Genomic DNA, 17,893 nt, shown 5'->3' with positions numbered 1-17,893 from the left:
CAAGAGCTTTATTTGTACAAAGTATACTGCTAAGTGTTCTACATATGTTTTATCTCATTCATTTGAAAAAACATCTTTAGGTACCATTGTCATACTTGTTTAATAAAACTAAAGATTTAATCATTTGCCCAAGGTTTTACAGCAAGTAGTAATGGTAAAGCTGGCTCAGAAATTCATTGCTCTTCTCTACCTAACAGGACTTTTGTATCACTTTTCCTCATATATTTGCCTGACTGGGGCTTTCCAAGGCACTATATATTAGGAGCCTAATGTTCACTAATGCTAGCCAATAATCCACTCGTGAAAAAAGTTGATACCAGTATAGGATGGTGCAGTGGGATGTGTTCATGTGTGTTGTGGGACACAGTTCCTAAGGTCATTTTATTCCAGTCTAGACTAGGAACTCCAATACGTAGACAAGAACTTGCGCTCCACCCAGCCAATGTTACGTACTAGGAAGAGAGTGATAAACTGCACACACTTGACTCCACCCAGACCCAACAGAACTTGAGAAGGATTCCTAGAAAAGGAGAGGCTGGGTCTGCGTGCTCAGTGCCGCCTTTAGCACCCCTCATCTTTAGCTGCTCACTCAGGCACCACTGTCAGGGGGGTGGGTGTGGCAGGGTGTGTCCCTGTGTTCCCCTCCTCACTCTGTCCACATGCACACATGAATGTACTCCCCCCAGCCTTGAAGGGGGCCTGGCCCAAAACTTGGGGGGTAGGAAGCTTTGCATGGCACAACTCCAGGTGGTGACACTCACATCCAAGATTGTACGGCCCTGACTGTATTCAGAGAGGCATCCGGATGGCCATGAGATCAGCAGACACATACAGGCACCTGTCCCTGTCAGCTGTCTGGGACCATTCGTCATGGTGGAGTCCATAATCTTGCCTGGGACTGCACCTAGAGAGCACACAATGCCATTCCAAGGAGAAACCCTGGCCAGCAAGGGGACCTCCATGGTAGCAACCGACAAGATTCTGTGTTCAGGAGAAACAACGAAAGGCAACTTGGCCTTCTCCCACAATTTAGAGGTAGAAGAACTGAAAGTCACATCCCCACCCTCCAGCAGGGTAGACCCCATGAAGACTGCATTAAGTGAGGCGGCCTGTGCCTGCACCTGCCAGGTCAAGTGATAGGCTATAGAAATTGCACTTGCTCTCCTTACTTGAAAATGGGGCAGACTTTGTGGGAACTGAACCATGTTCCAGTGACATGTCCTTGGAAAAGCAAGCAGTGGTGTTGATGACTGAGACAACTCCTGGTGGATGCCTGTGCTGAGGCTCAGTCTGATGGGGATAAAAGCAGGGTTTGATTCTGTGCCTGCAAGGGCTGCATGCACTAAGACCAGGTGTCATATTTGCCTGCAAGTCCAGAAGCAGTGGAATATCTTTTCCAGGGAAGAAAAAGGTAAGGCTTAGAGTACCTGCCTGGTATGACAGAGGAAGTCAGAAGATGATGAAGGAAAGGGGTTGAGGGGGTGGGAGCTGGGACACAGCAACCAACAGGCACAGGGTGAACCCTGTTTGGAGAGGATGGAGATGATGCCACCAGGAGGCATGGGTTCTACGGTGCAGGGGCATAGCCATGAGAGACACTGCAGGTAAGGGACACTTGACTCCAGCCTCATTTCCACTGCCCCTGTGCCCTAGGCCGAGGGAGACATCATCCTGGAATGCCTTTGTGCTTTCTTTCCTTGTCTGTCTGCCTGTCATCCTCATTTTACAGCACAGTTCAGCTGGTAGTAGGTTTGAGAAGCCTTGTCTGCCCCTGTCCTCTCAGCCCAGTCTGCCCAGGGGCTCCTGCTCCTGTCCCCACACTTCCAGCCACAAAGCCGCTATCACCTTGCTGTAGTGGTTTTAAATGCTTTCCCCCTACTAATTTGTAAGCTCCCTAGGGCAAAGGCCATGTTCTGTTCCTCTTTTCACCCCTTGCATGGGGGCTGACATGTAAGATGTGTTGGAAAAGTCAAGTGAATGAAATCTTAAAAAAACATTTCCTTGGATTCAGCCTAAAAGGCAATTGCAGTCCTTTGAATTGTTCAATCTCCATTGTGTCTCTTTGAAAAACAGTTTCACTTTTCCTCCTACTACCGATGACTCATTCCTGGGGCAGATAACAATTTCAGAGGCTCAGAACTTCATCAAAGCCTGTGGAAAAAAATTCTGTGTTTTTTAAAAAATGTTCTTGTTTAAAGACAAAAACATGAGGAGCTTTTGGAATCTCTCAACTCAGCATTGAGTGACAGAATATTAAAGTTGTTTTGGACCTGCTTTGATCACTGCAAAGCATCCAAGAAGAATGGGTGAGTGGATTAGAAAACACTAACCTCCCTTTGTAAGGGGCGGTTACTCCCAGGCATTTGGCTAAGCGATCAGTGCCCATTTTCTGGCTCTATATAGATAGCAGCTTATTTGTCTCCACTCAAATAAGGAAGTTGAGAGCCAGAAAACCTAGGTTCATCGCTGCTAAGTATGGGCCAGGGTTTCAGCCCAGCTTTGTGTGATTCTAGAATGGTGCTTGGACAACAGTGGCCCTATTTCTTCTAGACTGAGTGGAGACACCTGACGTTGGGCACTGAGTTTTGGCAAGGCATCACATGGCCAGGGTCCCCACACAGCTGCAGAGCCCAGGCATTCCTAGATATACATATACCTGTCTTCCCGTGGGCAAAGGTGAGGATGAACATCTGCCCCAGACAAAACTCATGCAATACCACATGGCTTCATCCAATCACTGCTTGCTACACTGTGGTTGCAGCCCTGGTGGCCTTATATCCTGTCCACCCACACAGATGGGCATAAAAGCCCTTTTCTACTAGAGCTAGATTCTAGCTCACTGCTTAATTACAACTTACCGCTCCTTATCCCAGCAGTACCATGGCAACAAGTAGCACTGGCACAAGAATCAAAAGGGAGGAGAAGGGTTGCCTAGCAACAGAATAGTAGGAAGCACTTTAGGATTCTGGATGCCCAAGTTCCAGTTCTGGTCCTGACTACCTGGGGCATGGTGGATGAGACCCAATTCTTCCAATCCTTGTTTGTTTATTCATTTTCATTTTTCTTATTTATTAAATGAAGACAATAAGACCAGTATTAGAGAGCTGGTACACAGACTATGTGTAAGGCAGCTCCTTGTGTATTCAGGGGGTTACTGTCCAAACCATTATTTTAGGAGAGAAATGTGCACATGGATTGACTCAGGAAGGGAACACGTGAAAGACTTCTCAGCACACAGCTCAGCCTTGCTCTGAGGAGTACAGATCAGTAAAGCTTCTTCACAGGGTCGTTAAATGCATCAGTCAAACTTCAAATGTCGAGCAGAGTATGGGACTGCATGCCCAGAATCCCAGCCCATGGAAGCTGAGGCAGGAGGATAACAAGTTTGAGGTCAGGATGGACTACATAGAAAGGCCCGGTCTCAAAAAAGAAATTTAAAAAACTATATTGCTATTGTTTGGCCCAGCACCTTCATTTCTTCTATAGGAATCTATGCTACAGAAACACTTGTACATGTTCACAAGCAAACACATCGAAGGTGAAAAGCTGGAAACCACCAAAAATATCCACCTAAGAGGAACTACGAGAGAATGACACAAAACAACACTGGGCAGAAGTTAAAAAGAATGAGGTAGCTCTTCATTCTCCTCCACAGAAAGGGTTCTAAAGTAGGATGTTGGGTGAGATGAAAGTGAGTCACATGCACACACACACACACACACACACACACTCACAAATGTGCACATAGAAACACACCTCACAAAACCTGGAACGGCCTGCCACAGGACACTAACAGCGGTCCCCAGTTACTTCTTGCTGCTCCCAGAAGCTGCAGATGTCTCAGCCTCCCCTCTCTTCGGCATATAACATTCCACCCGCCCCAAATGCCAGTGCTCCTCTGCACTGTGGGGGCCCCTGCCTGGCCCCAGAGCACAGCTAAGTATCATCTCTGAGGCCTCCCAGTGCCCACCCATGGACTCCGTGTCCCTATCACCTCTGTCATAACACTGGCATCTTGACTTTTTCTTATGAGTCTGACACCATCCCTCCTCTGTGGCCTGTGAGCTTCCTGGGAAGGAGAATCACATCTCCTTCATTTTGTGACTGTGGGGCCTGCCAAGATCGACAGTGCCTTCACTGAAACAAGAGCTTAAGCAAAGCCTTCGTCGAAATAAGAAGGTGGAAGCTCTGAGCTCAGTCTTCCAAACCCACCCACCCCAGCCATGCCTTTGCGTCCATTTGTAGCTCAGAAGGTGCGCTCAAGGAGGAAGGGAAAAGAAAATCCAAAAGCCCCCCAAGAGGGGAAACTGCTGTAAACCAAACAAATCCAACTGAGGCGGGAAGTCAGCAAGCCATTCACAATCTGGACAGCAGGTGGCGCTAGTGACCTAAACTTCTTGGGCCACCACATCGGGAAGTGTGTGTGGGGGACAGATGGGCATCGCAGACAGTGCTGGCTGCCCTAGGATCTCCAGTCTTATCCCTCTGCCTCCCTCCTCCACTGCCACTTTCTTCTGTCCATCCTTACCGTGGCCACTTTCTCCCTTTGAAGACCCACCTTTCTCGTGGAGGGCGGGAGAGTCCCTGTCCCCACTGGGGGCTGCTGATAATGGTTAAGATCTCTTCACAGGGCGACCTGACGGTGCGGCCAAGGGGCACACAGCCCGAAGGAGTCAGGAGTCCCCTCATGAGTCGGTTAAGTTTCAAATGATTGGCAGGTGTTTACCGTTGCTCAACTTTTCTCTTCTGGGGACAATCGCTTAGTAAATGGTTTTAAGCATAGAGAAGCAAATGAACAGGTTACCTTGCCTACTTTTACTAGTAATGGCTCACGTTCATATAGTAAGGTAGTTATTTTGGTAAGTTTGGTGGCTATGACTTTATGTAACAGATTTATTTATGGTGAATACAGGCATGCAACTACGTGATAGCTAGGTGGACTAATTAAATGCCATCCTGTTGCTGGGGAGGTGTGTTGTTTGTGCTATTATTACACAAAATGTATTTATTCTTTCAATAAATATTAAACCTTATTCAGGCAAAAACTATTTATGGAATGACTGCCAAGTGCCAGGCACTGTTTGGGGTGCTAAGAATAAAGCACATCAGTGACACATTTTCTGTGCTTATAGAACTTTCAATATAATGAGGGAGCTAAACAATATATACACGGCAAATGTTTGTAACTGCTAATATAAAGGAATAATGAAGTTTTTACCTTTACTCAAGTGTTCAAATAATTAGATGGCTACTTTGAAAAGACGACAGCAGGTGCTCTGAGAGAACCCAAGTGAGGGGCTCAGATGCGGGACAGTGCTGAGAAGGAGCTGTAGCAACAGACCTCTCAAATGAGCCTGTTGACTGGGGCTAGGCTCAGGCAAGCTGGGGACGCACAGAGGTCACAGGGAGTAGATGAACTTGACAAACAGGAAGGAAAAGCAACAGTCCTTGGTAATCAACGGAAGCTAGGCTGTGCAAAATAAGGAGCTTTGAGAAAGACTCTCATTTCCGGCTTGTGCCACTGGGTGGACGACAGCACCAGCCTCACAGGCAGAGCCCCGAAAGAAGAGCAGGTGTGTGGGGAATATCGTGGGCTCGGCTTGGGTCAGGCTGACTTTGAGCCGCCTTTGAGAATTCCCGATGAAATGTCAAGTCAAGAGCCGGATCGAAGCACTGGGGATTCAGGGGAGAGACTGAGTCTAGAGATCAATGTTCACTACAGAGATCAAAAGCGATGGGTGAGGCTAGGATCATCAGCGCCGTGGGGGGGGGCGGGATGATGGCACGCGTGCTGCAGCGGGCTGTTTGTTATCACTGGAAGCTCTAAAAGGTTCACCATCAATGACCTAGGGAGAATTTGGAGAGTGAGAAAAGGAGAGGGATACCAGCTTGGCGGTGAAAATGAGAAGGTTACGCCTTTCTAGGACAGGAAAATCAGAGAAAAAGCGAGGAAAGTATTTTGTTTCTAAAGCAAAAGGAAAGTTTCCAGAAAAAGCAAGTGATCACCATTGTCAATTGCAGTGAGAGGGCAAGAAAAATGAGAATGGGGGAGGAAGCAAAATGGAAGTAATGAGCAGAGACAACTCTTTGGAGGAAAAGAAGGAAGTGGACCGTGCATGGTGTTGAAGGACCCATGTGTTCGAAGGCTGAAGCCCCGGAGTTGACAGCAGATGAAGGTGCACAGGAAGACCAGTGGGTGGAAGTGGGGACCTGGGCTGCAGGAAGAGCACAGTGGAGCCCAACGGCATCCCCTTCAAAGGGCATGGAGCAGTGTTGCAGAAGGCGTATTTGGGAGCAAGTTGGTCAGCTACACCTTCCAGCCCTCAGTCTGCAGGTCAGAAATCGAACAGCAGGTTGGGGAGGACCATGGGCTGCTGTGGTAAAGTTGGCCAGCCTTCCACACCAGGAAGGAGAGAGTGGTACAAAGCCCTTGGGCCCCAGTGGTGGTGGTGGGACAAGCAGTTCCTGGGGCTCGGTAGTAAGTAATTGTGAGGTCAGAGTCTACGTCAAAGGCACAGAGGTGGCCAGGGATAGAGTATCAGGAAATAAAGGCTGCATTTGCACATGGGTTCTTGACTGATTAAAGCAGGGGTGGCCAGCACAGAATGTGTACCTATGCTCAGTCTGACAGGGGCAGCACTGTACAGTGTCTGCAATGGGGCACTGTCATCCTCTGAATCTCTGGGTACATCAAGCAAGACGGATGGATTGAAAACAGCCTTCGATCCCTGGCCGCAGAGTGTCCCGCCAGAGTGATGGGGGCCCAGGGGACTGAGACTGTAACATGGAGATGTGGCTCAAACTGTTGCGTTTCTAACAAATCACCCCAACCTTGCCACCTCACAAACCGGAGCTGCTCTGTTTTGCTCTCCTTCAAGACTTGCACTGACCTTTTATATACTCACAATGAATACATACTTTGAGAATCTGCTTTTTTCTCTCTTCTGAATATTACATCAAGTATTTTCCACATTGTTTCATCTTAATCATAGTTAACCTTCAATGTGGTTTGAACAATTGCTACTCTCACTTGGGTAAATTTTTGAAACATGCACATCTAAAGCACTGACTTCCCCTAACATATGCATGTAAGCATGTGCACACACATGCACACACATGTAAATTCTTTATGCAAATCAGGCACCCCTGCTTGCATCATGGATTATCCATGGCCCACTAATAAATCTCAAGATCTGTTGATCCTTCTTAATCTTTTTCCTTTAACATTTAGAACAATTACCAGCAACCTAGCTGCAACCTACCCGCTTCCTCGCCCACTCAAGGAAACATGCAACTGAATGACGATGATGTTATTATAAGAATAACCTTGAATCCACTCCAATGTATAACAAAGGCGGCTCATTTGAAAACTGTGATATGTTTACTATTAATAGTGCAAAGCACTTGCCACACAGCTGAGGCCTGAGTGCAAGGCCAGTGTGTCTTGCCACTGTTGCTGAAGGCACTGGCTGCTGGGGAGGTGGACACGGGGGAGCCCGGTGGGATCTTGGCCAATCCCATAGTGGGCCATGAGGGTATGTCTCTCAGAGAAAGTGGCATTGGACCCGCCTCCTGAGGGAGGCTGCCACTTCTGTCAGGAGAGAGGGATGGATATTCTGGTGGAAGGAAGGAAGCTGTAAAGGCTTGGGGGTGAAGGGGTACTTCCCGGCTGGGGACTGGTACACATTCTGCAGTGGCTGGAGCCTGGCAGACAGAGGAAATGGTCTGCAGATGCTACCGATCAAGCAGATGATCTTACATGAGTACACTTTGGTTTGGAAATTCCAATAGGAAGAGTATGAGGGAAAGAGCATAGAGCAGAGGTCAGATGGGAGTGCAAAACGAGGACGTCAGGTTAAGGGACTGCTGTGTTAGTCAGCTTCCTGTCACTGTGACAAAATAGCTGAGAAAGACAGTTTAAAGGAGGAAAGATTTATTTTGACTTGTGGTTTCAGAGGTTTCAGTCTGAAGTCACTTTGCTCTGTTACTTCTAGGCATTGGTGGGGCAGAGATATCCTGGTGGGAGGGTGTGATAGAAGGAAGGTGCTCACCTCATGCAGCCAGGAAGCAGAGGGAGAGGAAAGGGTCGAACACCAGACATAGCTACTTCCTCCAACCAGGCCCCATCTCCTAACAACCCACGAGCTAGGGACTCATCCATGGATTAATCCACTTGGTGACATCCAAGCTCACATGAGCCAATCACTTCCTGAAAGCCCATCCACCAGCAACCAAGCCTTCAACACAATGGCACTTTGGACTTCAATCATTAGATCCGGGAACAGGTAGATGGCACCAGCCGGGTAAGTGGCAGCCTCCAGTTTGAGGACTGGCAGCAAAGGCCATGGACTGACCCATGATTTTCTGTGGGATTTCTGTGTTACCCGCTTGCCCTCACCCTGCCTGCAGTTTGTCACACCGCGTCTTTACATTGCCAAACATTATTCCATGACTGGGAACAGCGTCGCCAAGCCAACAAGAAGGTTTCCTAAAATGAAGGGCTTTGAGAGGAATGTGTTTTAAAAAATAGCATGCAGAATAGAGATCCCCCAGAACAACTGTGTGGCCGATTTGCTGGTTAATAGCATTAGCAGGGACATAGGGGTTCCATGGACTCCAAATCGAATCACCAGCTTTGCAACCTCAAACAGGTTTCATAACTTGTGTTTCTCCTTCTAGGAAGTGGGAGAATGATTTCTAGCTTGGAGGTTGGGGTGAGGCTTCTGTGGGTAGAATACGCACATACTCGTGGTGTGGCACCTCAGTAGGCTTTAGACCACGTTCCCGGACTCTCCTCCTCATCTCTTGTGGTTCTGCAAGAGTTAACTGGCAGATTGAAGAGGCACCAACCCAGAGCTGAATAACAAAGGGTTTGGAAGGAGAATCCAGTGGGTGTACTTCCAGCAGAAAGGGAAGCAGGATGAGATGCTCCCCATTAAAGCTGACTAATTCCACTGGAATTATGTGAAGGACAAAGGAGTTTAATTCAGTGAAATCTCTGGAGTGTTTCAAAGAAATACTGTGAGTCCCCTTCTAAAGCTCCACACGCCTTCTCTGGCAGGGGCGGGATTGCTGTGGGTGTGACGCGGGGGGGGGCGCTTCTGAACAATGCCCTGGATTCTAATCACCAGGCACCAGCCAACGAGGCAGGGTTGGGCTAGGCCAGGTGGGCTTCCCTGTGACATTTTCATGCTGGGCTTGGGGAGGCTTCTGAGGCTCTATGGCCCGGATGGATCGAGTGACAGCCATGGCTGGCTCACTGCCTGAGAGGCTGGCAGCTTGCAGCAGACCGGCTGGCAGCCCAAGGGTGAGCTCATTCACCACAGGATGCTAAGCAATGCCGTGTCACCCAGGCCAGCTTTGTCTATGGGGCCGAGAGGCTCCATGCCTGAGCCTGGACCCTGCTTTCCTTAAAGATCACTATACCCAAAGAGAGAGATCCAAGGGCCACTTGTCACTGTGTCCGAGCCAGTCCCAACATCCTGCCATTTTTCCTTCCAGAACGCAATTCACAAACTGGCTAATGATGGACGATGTCATTTTTGTGCCTTGGTGAGAAGTTCACATGACTACATTCAGAAAGCACAGCTCAGTCCTCAGTCAGACGCCATGCCCCTATTTGGGGTTTGGAAAATATGGTTACTGCCAATATGCAAAACAGAGACTTCCCTGTCTGTGGTAGAAAAATCTAGAAGGCATGTCTTGATTAACCTAAGGAAAGTACTTCCAGCAGGGCTGCCAATGGTGCAGAAATCCTGCAACTTCTTGAGGCAAGCAACAAAGAGACGCGTGAGCACACAGTGTCTACAGAGCCCCAAGCACCCCTGACAAAAGGGAGCCACTCAGACTCCTTTTCTCTCAGTTGAGCAAGTCCACTGCTGGCATTCACCCCTGGGCTCTGCAAATCCCCTTCTCTCTCTCTCTCTCTCTCTCTCTCTCTCTCTCTCTGTCTCTCTCCCTCCCTCCCTCTCTAATTTAGTTCTTCCCCTTCTCTCTTGAGCACTTCCCCAAAAGTTCTGACATGTTATATCAGTGAGACCCTTCCTCACCACCACCACCCCATGCCCCGGTCCTGGGGATTGAACCCAGGTCTTCTGTACTAAGCTACATCCTGAGGCTTTTATTCATATATATTTTTTAAAATTTTTGAGACAAGCTATCACTAAGTTGTTCACACTGGGCTGGAATTTTCAGTCCTCCTGCCTCAAACTCCTAGCTCCTTTTGATCTGAAAGTTTATTTCCAGAATTCCCTTTCAAAGTATTTCTATAACATAATATTTACGCTACCAGCATTGACTGAGTTCAAGAAAGAGCTGACTTTCATGAAATTGAAAGAGAAGGAACACTCCCAAAGTCATTCCTGGAAGCTAGCATTATCCTGATTCCGAAAGTAGACCAGGATCTAACCAGAAAAGAGAGCTATAGACCAATCTCTTCAATGAACACAGATGCAAAAATTCCCAATAAGATTCTGGCAAATAGAATGCAACGAACCATCAAAAGATCCTACAAAATCACCAAGCAGGCTTCATTCCAGTGATTCAAAGATGGTTCAGCACAAGCAGAGCAATAAATGTAACTCATAAATAGAAGCAAGGACAAAAATCACGCGATCATCTAGTTTTACTAGTCTGTATTCCCACCAATAATACAGAAGGGTTCTTTTTCTTCCCACAGCCTCACTAGCATTTGTTATTATTCCTTATGGAATAAGATGGACTCTCGGTGTTGTTTTAATTTGCATTTCTCTAATGGCCAGAAAACATGAAGAAGAGGACAACACTGCTGGCTTTTATCAAATCGAGATGAGGTTCTTCTATTCCTATTTTCTCCAGTGTTTTATTATGAAAGGATTTTCTTGTTGTTGTTGTCAAAAGCTGTTTCTACGTCCACTGGAAATCAGTATGAAGATTCCTCAAACAACTGAAACTAGAAATTCCATTTGACCCAGCTAATTTGCCTTCAGATATCTTCCTGGAAGAGTTAAAGTCATCATATCACAGGGAAACATGCATGTTTATAGCAGCACAATTGCTAATAGTTAAAACTTGGGGCCAATTTCAAACAGCGGAACAGACGGAAAGCTCGTGGGCTGACCCAACCGGCCCACTCTGGGCTCCTCCGCTCTGGCGTCCTGGGCTCCTGTCTCTCCTGCTCTCTGGCTGGCCGCCGAGAGCACCGTGATGGGCGTGGGGGAGAGTCGCTGTGGGTCCATGCTTGTGATTCTCAATGGAGAGTGAAAGCACAGATTCACAATGAAGACCAGCCCCCACTGGCCACTGATTCTCAAAAGACGAGGCTGGCCCCTCCTGTTCAAAATGCTCCAGTTGAAACCTCCGAAGAGGAATCTAAGAAACCCCCTGCCCAAAAGGAGCCCAGTCAAGCATGAGCCTCCAAGGAGGTGGCAGAATCCAGCTCTTGCAAGTTTACAGCTGGGATCAAGCTTATTAATCACCCTACCATGCCCAACACACGGGTGGTGGCCATCCCCAGGGATGCTGATATCCAGAGCATCATCACAGTACTGACCACCAAAGGAAAAGAGCGGCAGCAGTGGGCCCGATGAATTCATCCTCACCAGCTGTGGGAGAGCCCCAGCTTGCTCTCCAGGACTGCAGCCACAAGCCCAAAACAGCAGTGATTCCAAGAGTACAGAAATGCTCACCGAGAAGTCAGGACAGAAGCCTGAAGCTAGGGACATGAATGTTCCTGGACCACCTGCAGCTCCTCCATCCAGGAGATGAGTTCTGATGAGCTGGGTTCCATCCTGCAGCGTCAAGTAGGAAGTGGAGGAGAAGGACAGCTGCCACCTGCAGCAGAATCAGGTCAAGGTGGAGGAGCCCTCGGGAGCATCAACACCCTGGCAGGACTGTCTGAGACTACTCTTACACGGCCATGAGACAGTTCACCATCAACAGCACGGAAGGGAAGCGCAGGACCTTGAAGGATATCTGCACTTGGATAGAGGATCACTTCCCCCATTTTAACCACGTTGCCAAGCTAGGCTGAAAAAATCCCATTCGCCAGAACCTTTCCCTCCATGACGTGTTTGTTTGGGAGACATCTGCTGATGGCAAGGTCTCCTTTGGGACCATTCACCCCAGTGCGAACAGATTCCTGACTCTGGATCAGGTGTTTAAGCAGCAGAAGCAGCCCATTGCTGAGCTCCACGGGAATGTGACCACCAAAACTGAACCCCCTCTGGGCGCACAGAAGAAAATGAAGCCACTGATGCCACGGGTCACCTCGTACCTGGTGCCCATCCAGTTCCCGGTGAACAGGTCCCTGGTGTTGCAGCCCACAGCATAGGTGCCGTTGCCCCTGGCAGCTTCACTCAAGAACTCAGAGCTAGCCTGCCTCAGCAAGCCAGTCTGCGTTGCCCCCAAGGTACTGCTGGCTGATGAGGGCACAGCCCCTCTTCCTGCTGCTGGACCATTGAGGGAGGAGAAAGCCTCCCTTGCTTGGAGAAGGTTTCTTGCCTTTGCTTCCAATTCAGTCTATCAGGGAAGAGAAACGCAGCCTGGGGAGGACATGCTCCCCGCAGGGAAACCCATCAAAGTGGAGAGTCTTCCCTTGGAGGGGTGGCCCTCTCCAGGCTCATCTTTCAAAGAAAGTCGTCTCACTCCTGGGAAGATTCATCCTGCTGTCCCACCCCAAGGCCCAAGAAGTCCTTCAGTGAGTTCAAGTCCCCGGCGCAACGTGTGCTCGAGCTTAAACGGAGAGAGAGCAGGGAGATGAGCCAGTCTCAAAGGAAACAGCACTTGCGGCCTCCCGGCGTGGATGAGCCTGAGTTTGTCTTCTCGGAGGAGCCCAGCACATCTGGACAAGCCGCACAGCACCCTGTCTGCCTCCCGGCAGTCTGCAGAGCCTGCCCCACAGCTTGCCTGACTGCAGGAGGAGGGAGGACCTGGAAAGGTAGAAAGGACCTTTTGAGTGCCTTCTCCCAGTGTCCCCCAAACACTGCAATGCTGATTGAAACCACGGGGCTGGGGTCCCAGTGTGCGGCTCTGCAGTTCCACAGCTCAGGTTCCAATCCAATCCTGGTCCCCACCTACCAGCAGTGTGGTCCCAGCCAGTCACTTCTCTGTGCCTTAGTTTCCTCATCTGCACAATGAGGCAAACGGTAGGTTTCTTATTCCTAGTTATTGCAAGGACTTAATGAGATAATAGCTATAAGGTAAAGTGCTTGGCACATAAGACTAAGCCCTCAGTAAATAATAACCATCGTTGCTGCTGCTAATATTACTGCTGGTAGCAGAAAATGTGAAAAGGAGAATTGAGAAACACTCCGGTAGGGAAGTCCGGCATGCAAATGAGTACTGACAGCATAGTGGAACAAGGGGGAAAGAAATATTCCAAGCGCAGGGTCAGGCTTAACTTCCAGGGAAAAAGATAATGAAAGCTTTGCCAAGAAGCTGCCCACGTGGGAGGTTAACAGGTAACCTGACAGACATAGGTAAAACCTCACCAGGAACCACTCCATTTTCCTCTTCCTCCCAAATTTATTCGTGAATCTCCTCTCAATTCCAAGTATCCCTGGCCTATTCTCAAAGCTACCTATAATCTGGTCCAACCCTAACTATTCAACTTTATTTTCTCATACTCCGATAGATCAGCTCTCCCGACACTCAGATATCCCCTCAGCCTGACCCTCTTCCCTCTGACCCAGAGTTCCCGCGTTGTTGGACGCCCTCCCTCTGGGGTCCACCATGTACAGATCTTATTTGACCTTCAACGCGAGGAAGAACTCCGCCTGCTCTGGGAAGGCCAGTCCTACCCAGCCAGGCTCCTCCTTTCCCTCCCGCCACAGACTCCTCATTCACACAACCTCTATTTCTGACATTGAACCTCCTGGCCCCTGGTCTCCAGCCCCTGAGTCCTGCCCACTCCTCCTCCACAGCCGCCCAGTCCCATGCTGCACCCGAGCTCCTCCACCATCCCTGGGGCTGAGTGTCTGGCTCCTGGCTTCTCTTCCACTCCACACACCGGTGCCTCCACAGAAGTTAATTAGACTCAGAAGATGGAGAACAGACTTTCCTTTCACTGTCTATGTGTTGGGAACTTACAGATTTTCCTCATGTGCATGGGTTATTCATTCATTAAAATACGAAGGAAATTTTAAAAGAAAAGAGAAATGGAAATAAGGGCTATATTCCTTCCCTATTTTTTCCCATCTGAGTGGAGACTTCCGAGAACGTCCTTGCTGGGGTCCTGGCCCTGCCATCTGATGCCTCCTCCCCGTAGGACCATATCTGCGGCTCCCTGGCCTCTCAGTGGGTGCATGTGCGCTTCCCAGAGAGCCGCTGTGGATACACCTGGGAGAAGGGGTCCGGGAACAACACAGTCCTCCAATCCTCCGACTGAAGTCCCCCTTTGTTCACAAGTCCTGTGGCTTGGTCTTTAAGCTCTTGAGAAATAGGAGGAAGCACTCATAACTGCTTAGAAAAGGCAAAAGAAATCTGTGTCTCCTTGAGTTCATGTTCTTCTTATCCCAGGACAGCCCAGCTAGGACTAGGGTCCGAGACAGGGCAGGAAGCAGAGTAGGAGAGATTGGGTGGCTATTGACCTTGACAGGAAATGAAGGGGGCATGTGTGAGTCCTTTTGGCCTTACTGCCCCTCAAGGTTCACAATTTCTGTTTCTTTGGGATTAAAAGAGTCCTGGGAGTGTGCACACCAGAGTTTCTGCACACTTAGAGCTGTGTAATCTCCAGGCCTTCCTAAACCTGCACAATAAGCACACAGGCACTAAGCAGCCCAGCCTCCCATTGGCTGCCACTAAGTTCCTGTCATTTACTGGCCCCTCACAAACAGTGTGCACGGGGGCTAAGGGACCCCTTCCTGCACCCAAGAAGGCCCAGCTCTCCCCAGGCCCCAGCTCCCCACCCCCAGTCATAGCAGAGCCCCAGGGCCACCTCCAGCCCTGGAGTAGTGACCAGAAAAAAACAAGGAACCAGACAGCCCAACCACAAGCCAAGAGGCGAAAGCACTAGGATTGGGTAGGTGGAAACAACAAATCAGGGCAGCGGTGTGGCGTGTGGGTCCAGGGGAAAAAATCTAGGATCAGAAGGGAAGAATCTGAGCTGCAATCCAGAAGAAAATGTGCTCAGAACAGCTGTCTTCCCCTCTACCCATCAGCTGCCAGCTTATCACCTATGCCCTCCTGAGCTGCCATCTGACATTTGTCAATCTCATTCCAGGTCACAGCCGTTAGCCAGTGACAAGCAATTATCCCTGCAAGCAGGGATGCTTACACTCGATTAGTGAGTCATTTGAAAGGGTTCTTTGGCTTTGGAACAAGATTTTCTTTCCCTATTCGAAGCTGTGAATAACTTTTCTTTAACAGGCAAAAGTAACGTCTCCAGTAGAAATGCAGGGGGGTGGTGTTAGAGGAGCAGGGGGAGCACCTGGGGAGCTGCTGGCTCAGAAGACAGGAGCAGCCTCCTCCTGGAAGACTTCTACTGACATCTTCGTTCTTAAGGCAAAAAATTTCAAATTAGTGTTTGTTTGCTTTCACAATCAAGGGCTTTGCATTTTCAAGCGAAGTGCCTTCCACCAGGAGGGATGTTATAATCCAATTCAAGGGGATTTCAGCTCATGAAAGAGGATTAGGAGCCATTGGGTAGATTACAAGTGGCAGCATATTTCCTATCAAGAGCCCCTTAGGATTGTTTTCCTCTGTCTGGGAGTTCTGCTCTCTTTGCTCTGAGAGAAGAGACACATTAGAGGTTCAGGCAGCTTCTCTCGAGTGCTCCCTGCACCTTGCCTAGGGATTTGCTGATCGGTTTTTTAAAAAAGAAGAAGAAAAAAAGACAAGGACCATGTTACCTTTTCATATTTTGAGACTTTAAGGCAAAACAAAAATATCTGGAAGTGAAGACCCAAATTATACCCAACCCTCAGGCTCCTGAGCACAGGAGGTAAGAATGAATAAGCTGAGTTTCATCTGTCTTGGTTGCTGTGTCTCCACGGGTCAGCTACCTCTCTCCAGAAAAGGATGAGACAGAGAACATTCCCTCTGCCCCAGCTCCTGCATACTCCAGGCTGGCTTCTCAAGCAGGAGCTGTCAAACATGGGAGAACGGTCCTTGCCCGCAGAACCTGGGCAGGCAGAGCCTGGTTCCCTGAAAGCCATCTGCCACCAGGCCTTCTTCCCAGAGACATGTACCCTGGGAGGAAGGGTGAGTAGACAAGCTTTTCCAGCCTCCCCTCTGACTCACCAGAAAAAGGAGGACTAATTGTTTTTCTCTTGGCTGAGTGGTGTATGAGAACAGACCGCAGTCAGCCACGTCTGGGCCCCAGTTCTGGCTCCTCTTCCTCCTCCAGCAGTGGACACCTCTCCAGCCTCCTCTCCTGCACCTATCTAAGGGGAGAGGCTTGATGCCGACTTAAGGGGCCCTTGCCAAGATGGAGGCAGAGATGGCATGAGCAGGCCCAGGCCTTAGGTGTCTGCCAGATATGAATTATTGGGCATGTTAAAAGGACAGAGGTGGTCATAACAAACCTAATTTGCACAGTCCAAGGTTGCTTTTATTTTACTTTATGATTTCTAACTCTTTTCTTAGAGTGGAGAGGAGATGGAGCCTCCCTCCTGGCTTTTTGCATCTTCTACATAAGGCTCCTGTTGCATTCACGGGGTACAAAGACCATTGTCCAGGCAATAACCCATGGCACCCCAGATAAGAATTTGGCTTCATAGGATCCTTTTGTCCTCAGCCAGGACAACTATTTCCAACTGTGCTGCTTCGGGGTTTAAGTGACACGTTTGTGTGTTTAGTCCTCAATGTCATGGGCCGCTTTCTCTCCACTCCATTCACCCCAACTCACATGGGCTCTGCTTCAAGGCTCTCAGGCTGCCCACCCAGACCCCAGAGTCTCCCTCTTATTGTACAGAAATTATTAAACAATCCACTCCTTCTGCCTGAAGCTGAGGTGGAAAATGTCCCGGGGGTATCAGTGGAATGATTGCATTTTTACTCACATGTCCTCACCCCTTGTGTATTTCCACCAACGCACTTTGTAAGGAACATTTTTTAAAATGCTTTTCTATTGAGATCCTTTGCCTCATTTTTCCCTCCCCCCTCTTCCTGATTCTTTGGTTTCCTTGTTTCGTTCGGCTTGGTTATTTCTAATGATAAAACTAACTCCAGTTACCAGTGGGGGTGTGGTTGGGACATTTGCACGGTTACATTTACATCGACATGGTTGCTCAGGCCAAAAAAGAGCTAAAATAAAGAAGCAGCTGTTTTTACGCATTCATTTCAGCATAGTTACCGAGAAGCACCTCTCTTCGGGTTACTCTGCTCCAGAAATGATGGGGAACATGGTACCACGACTCTCCGGTTCCGGGGGCTCCAGGTGAGGGGAGGACTCAGTTTAAATTCAAGGAGGAAATTCACCTCATTTGTGGTCCCCTGAAGTGACGGACAAAATCTCCTCCTATATGCATACGCATATAGGGAATTTCTCATGGAGAAAAAAAAAATCCATAGCTCTCATCAGATTCCCCAAGGCATCCAGAATGGAAGAGAATTGTAGTGGGAAGCAGGCATGTCTGGAAGGAAATGTGTGATCAGGTCCTGGAGATGTAGTTCCTTCCTGTCTGCCTTGATGCCCTGATTTTTTTTGTTTCCCCACATTCAATCTGTCGGGAAATCCCACCAGCTCTACCTGAAAACCACACCGCGAACCCCTCCTCCGATCACTGTGCCACAGCCTCCTCCAGGCCCACGCTGCCTTCTCAGCCTGGAAACCCACTCCCGCCTCTGTTCGCTACGCTCTATTCTCAGCTCCACGGAAGAGGCTGGAGGGTTTTAGAGGGTGAAGCCGGTTATTTCCCTCCTCTAGAGGGCTTCCCGCACGTGCAGAACAAACCCCCAATGCCTGATTATGTTT

General features: G+C 48.9%; 1 pseudogene; it reads left to right on the top strand.

Moving 5' to 3' along the window:
* Positions 1–11,256: 11,256 nt before the first annotated feature.
* Positions 11,257–12,934, top strand: LOC104856149 (annotated as a pseudogene).
* The last annotated feature ends 4,959 nt before the right edge of the window (positions 12,935–17,893 follow it).

This window comes from Fukomys damarensis, unplaced genomic scaffold, assembly GCF_012274545.1.
Source record: "Fukomys damarensis isolate Sample0158 unplaced genomic scaffold, DMR_v1.0_HiC HiC_scaffold_16, whole genome shotgun sequence".
Taxonomy (NCBI): Eukaryota; Metazoa; Chordata; class Mammalia; order Rodentia; family Bathyergidae; genus Fukomys; species Fukomys damarensis.
Note: the sequence above shows the minus strand (reverse complement) of the source record. Positions and strands in the feature narration are given on the sequence as shown.